The sequence below is a fragment of the Rhipicephalus sanguineus genome, chromosome 1, assembly GCF_013339695.2.
Source record: "Rhipicephalus sanguineus isolate Rsan-2018 chromosome 1, BIME_Rsan_1.4, whole genome shotgun sequence".
NCBI classification, from domain to species: domain Eukaryota; kingdom Metazoa; phylum Arthropoda; class Arachnida; order Ixodida; family Ixodidae; genus Rhipicephalus; species Rhipicephalus sanguineus.
In genome coordinates, this window is record NC_051176.1 from 339,255,870 (window position 1) to 339,261,869 (window position 6,000).

Genomic DNA, 6,000 nt, shown 5'->3' on the forward strand with positions numbered 1-6,000 from the left:
TTAAGCCTCCGCCTACATACGGCTGCCCCGGCCTCTATTCGACCTAGCTAGCTTGGGCAATGACCACACTGAGCTCAATGTTTGTTTATCGGCGTAGCAGAAACATTAATAAAAAGAACGGAACAGGGCGGTAATTGCCTAATTCATTCGAAATGAATTAGGCAGTTACCGCCCTGTATCCATATTACCCATCTTTTCAAAACCTCTTGAAAAAATAATTCATTGTAGGATCTCGAATTTTGTCGAGACCTCCAATATATTAACACCCCATCAATTTGGATTCCGGAAGAACAGATCAACAGAATTAGCTTTGCTTCATCAGAAAGAGTATATTTTAACGGAATTTGAAAGCAAGAAAATAGTAATTGGTTTATTTGTTGATTTTTCCAATGCTTTTGACTTGGTAAATCATGAAGTCTTGTCAGGTAAGTTAGATATTTATGGTATACGTGGTTGTGGGTTAAATTTACTGCGGTCTTGTCCCACCGGCGACAAGTTGTTCAAATAAATAACTCGCGATCACAAGTTCTGCCACTGCATTGCGGTGTTCCACAGGGCAGCATTTTGGGGCCTTTGCTGTTTAACATTTACATAAATGACATCGTTAACGTTAATAATAATGTCATGTTTATCATATATGCAGACGACACAACCATATTTTTCTCTGGCAGTAACATTGACTATCTTATCTCTAATTGTAATAACACATTAGTTCAACTCCAACAGTGGTCATCGTTCAACTCAATGAAGATTAATGAAAATAAAACAAAGGCCGTTATATTTCGAGCCAAAAATAAGCCTATCCCTCCTCATGCAGATATAATTCTCAATTCTCTTCCAGTTGATATTGTTGACCACTTTAAGTGCCTTGGCGTTGTATTTAGTGCGCACATGTCTTGGGAATCTCACGTAAATTTGGTATTAACAAAACTAGCTAGAATAACTGGTATAGTCGGTCGACTGCGATACATTCTCTCTCCAAAACTTAAAATATTAGTTTACAATTCTCTTTTCTATTCACACATTAACTATTGCCAACTTGTCCGGGGTACAACTACATTTTCTAATTTACAAAAAATTTACATTATGCAGAAACGATATCTACGTAATGTTTACAATGCTGAGTATAATGCAACAACCACAGGCTTCTTCCATAAAACCCGTATTATAACAGCCCATAAGCTATACTATTATCGGCTGAGTTCTAGATTTAAATATGGAGTGAGAAATAATATACGTAATTTAGGTACCCTAGCAGATTTGGAAACAAATGAGCATTGCTATAAAACAAGACACAGAGAGCATTGGAATGTTGTCACACCCCGTTTGAATGCTGGCATACAGCTTTTGTCTTATTCTTTACCATCGTTGCTAAACCATTTTCAGTTAATTAATTATGATTTGTTTGGTTGTTCCTTAGCAAAACTTAGATCGATGTTTGTAGAAGAAAGCTAATTTCATTTATCCTGGCATTGTATTGTATTTTTTTTTCTTTGCATTTTTTTTTCAGGCTGTGGTGTATTACTTTTATTCTGCACTGATAATATGTTTTGACTTGTTAAGTGACTGCTTTTCTTTGCAGTTGACCACACGCCATACATTACGGGCTACGGACTAGTCAAGCCGCCTATAGGCAGCTTTTTTTCCGTTGTCCTCCATCTGTAAAGTACACGGTGGAAATAAAGATTTGATTTGATTTGATTTGATTTGATTTGATTTGATTTGATTTGATTTGATAAGAAGGTAGTCCTTTGGATCGAACGTTCGCCCGTTCAGACACAAACAAGAGATAAAAAAAACGCCAGGCCTGCGCGGAAAGCGCAGCACAGTCACAGCGAAAGCTGGAAGAGCGGCATTTCTAGAGCCCGTTATAAACTCTCCTGTGACTACTAACACAGGTACATTAGCAACGTACCCACTACGCCACAAAGCGTAATTTTTGGGAAGTTGGGAAGCACCCAGCACGACATTATTCGTTGTTCTGCGGAGAAGCGAGGTATCATATGTAAGCGATTATGTGCAGTTTGTTGATGCGGCGGTTGATGATGATGAATAATTATGGTTGCGCCCTTTGTAATGGGTTGGAAGCTTTAAACGACCCACTAGTTACGTAATGCATATTGTGTGACGCCCGGTTGTTATTTAACCGTCCCACCACGCTTTATAACACACTTTAACCGGAGAAACGTAGAGCGAGAGAGAGAGAGAGAATTGACTTTATTGAGACCCTGAGGAAATGGATCATGGGAGCCTTATGGGCTTCCTTGGTAACCAACAGAAGTTCACTTGCGAGGAACCCACTACGCTATAAATCATTGTAATTTTTGAGAAGTAGGGCAGTAGGCACTGTGCCATTTTTCGTCATTCTACAGACAGCCGTGGTACCTGCTAAACGCATGTAAGGCATTATGCGCACTTTGTTGATGCTGTGCGTGATGACGATGAATAATTATGCAGAGCTCTTTGTAATGGGTTGGAAGCATTCAACAACCTACTCGTTGCGCAATTTGCATTGTGTGACGCCTGGTTAGAGAATTCGCGTTGTGAGATGCTTGGTGCTTATTCTACTCTTTTACCACGCTATATTGCATATGCTAATGTGGTTCCTTCCCGACATGGAGCCTGTATAGGACCTTCTTGCAAAGCAGTTTCCAGCACCGGCATGGCTCAGAGGTTGAATTCTGGGCTCCCACGCAGAGGGCCCAGGTTCGAACCTCGTTCCATCCTGGAATTTTTTTCTTATTTAGTTTTTTTTTTTTTCTTATTTCGAGCGATACTGGTTACGGACACCGGCGGCGGCTGCGGCGGCGGCGGACAACTACGGCACCAAAAACGGCCGGTGAAATGATCTCATAACAGCTTTCGCTGTAAAAAGACACCAAGCACCAATAAAAAAAGCTAAGACACTATAGTACACATTTTTCCGCACAGATGAAGCCCCCTTCCAAATTCACGGGGCGACGGGCACATAGGAACAAAATTGTGTAGTGCGTTCTATTATGATTGGCTGAGGGCGGCGTACCTTCCACAGTGCTGACAACAGCTTGTGAGATGGAGCATAGTCAATCACCTGCCGACGCTCGGTATTCGAACGCCCGCTTTCCGAACTACCATGTGAGTACACACCCTCGAAGATGACGTAACTTATGTTCCACTTTTCTTCCACAGCCTTCTGGCGATAGCGTGGTCGCACAATGGAGATAGCGTAGAGTACTCTTTTGTAGCTCACTGTAGTACTATTTCGTTGACTATGGGAGACGTACTGTTCACGAAAAAAAGTTTTTCTTTCTTCTTTTTGACATTTTAGAGCGGCATACAAGGGTCGGTTTCTTCGTATACCTCCCATAGGACGCGAAATTCAAACGCTCCGCCGACGCAAGCGCCGACAGCGCCGAGAGCGCTATTGAGTTACGCCCCTTGCAGAAGGCCGCCAAGCTCAGTGGGGCCATGACGTAGCCATTACGTTGCTTACGTCGTCAGGGCAACAGTAACAACAGCCGCTCGCCTCCACCCCTCTTCCTCCCTCTCCGCGCGCCGTTTTCTTTCTCCTTTTTTTTTTGTGCGCTTGCTTTTTCTCCTCTCCCATGCCGCGCACCGTTTTTTTGTACGCTTGCTTTTTCGTGCGCTCGCGCGCGTATTGTGCTTGGCCGCGCATTCGTGTTTGCCCGCAGCCAGCATTTGCTAGAGCATAAAGGATGAATCCACCTACAACATTTCTGTTACCTCTTTTTATTGTTCTGTTTCCGAAACTCAAGATTTGCATGTAAGGGGACGCGATACAAGTTCAGGAGAAGAACAGACGGGAAGAATTCACAGTGTGCGCATGACTAACACAAAAGTTCATTGGTAAAATTTATAAATTAAAAATCGAACACATTGAAAAGTGTAGGCCCTTTGACGTACACACATATAAGAAACACGATTTTCATTTGGTGCAATACCGAGCAAAGTGCAGAGGAGCCTCTGATGAGAGGTAATCATGTAGTTTAAAGAAATGTCAGTGCATGACAAAAATATAACGAAGCGCAAAATATGTAAATATGAAATAATATTGCAATGATTTACTTATTAACCGTTGAAATGATACGAAACCCAAAACAACCAGTTACATATTTGCTCAGATTTTGCACAAATATACATGAAATGCTGGACACCTTCACCAGATAAACAAAATGAAAAAGATAAGATTTAGCACAGTAAGTAGTACATTGCGCTAAAAAGAGCAAGACACAATATATGGTACTTGAACACTACTTGAAGGTTAGTTGGTGGCAACGGATGCAGGCCATGGTCAGTTTATGCAGCAGCACACGACATTCGAAGAAATGTGTATTACTCAACGACCAGGTGAAATAAGCCTATAGACCAGAACACACAGAATTCCATGCGCATCGCCATATTTACATCGCCTGTCGCGCCATCTATCGCAAACGCGACGAAACAACATGCGCGGGCTGCCACGCCAGCAGACGCTACACAGAGCAAACGTGAAACTCCCGAAACTCAGCCCGTCGGAGAGCGTGGTTTCGCGTCTTTTCTAGCCTGGACATTTTCGCTGATTTTATTGGAACATCAAGAACATCTTGCTCATGCAAGTCCGCAATGTATACAGTACGTGTGATGGGCTGCGGAAGCAACCTCGTCAGATACGTACGCTGTTACATTTGTGTAAAAAAACGTTCTCGCTGTAGTACGCGTGAATCGTAATTGCAGTGCAGCTCGCGAAAGAGTGAAACGATGTTTTGTTGCGCCATATTACAAGTTGTGCACAAAGTTTGTGAAATGTGCTCATTTCAGCATGAATCGCGTAATAATTAGAGTACGCTTTACGGGTAGTTTCGCGGAACGTAATTTTTGTTTCACGAGCGCTCTTACAATAATGCGTCTTGCTCACAAAAGCGTGCTATCAGAGAGTTAACCTGCAGTATCGTCAGCGATCCCTTTTGGAAGCTACCTGCGCGATTTTATTCTTGTAACGATGGTGCTTTACAAGCGAAAACTGTGCTACTCTAGTTAAGCCGGTCAGCTACGCCTGCGACGTAAAGGACACTGGCGCGAGTACTGTTTACTTACGTGCCAATATATGTATATGTGCAGCTGGATCCCTCGTGTCCAAATAAATTTGGGGACATCAAACACTGCAATGAAAGCACGAAATGCTGACCAGCTGTTGAGGAGCACCGTGCATTTATTACCTTCTGAAGATGAAATCTCGAAGGCGTGGATGCCATCAAATCACTAAAGCTTAATACTACGTGAAAGTGGCAAAGCATGCTGATTGCTTGCGCTTGAAAGCACTACCTTGCACTAGACTTCGTCAAAGGAAAACGCTCAAAGGTATGAAGTGCACCACACACAAAGCTCGCGCCTGCCTTCAACCCAGCTGCGTGTCACGCAAATTAGATTCGCAAAATAAATAGGTGGGCATCACACTGCAAAATACACGCAGTTAGTGTACTTCTCGCGCATTTTCACTCGGCTCCTAGTTTTTTTGCTTGAATCACAGTTATTCATTCGCGACGAAGCTGAAAACACCACACCGGCACTATTTCCGTGGCGCGTCGTAATCGTCGCAGACAACGCTAAGATCCTCTTGTTGCGTTGTGTTTTGGCATCCAAAGACGACGCAGTAGTGCCCAGACGAGCTCTTACACGCTAAAGCGGCAGTGAACGGGTACTTTTTCGCACATTTAAAGCCTCAGAACTGCAGCTTGACCTGTTTACTTGGTGCAGCCCGCGCGCGCCTCGGCAGCCCGGTAGCCCGGCGTTGGGCGAGAGTATCCGCTCGGCTCGCCAGCAGCCTGGGTGCGAGACAGGCGTGCTCTGGTGTATACGCAGCTTTTCTTTCACCGCGAATACAATGCCTAGCTGAATATAAACGCCACTGAAGGGAGGACGTCAAGTCGGGTACACGAGCACTTCATTGTGATAAACACAACAGTTAAATTCATGCATATAGGACATGTCTCATGCCTACACATGAATCGTAGAGGCGGTTTT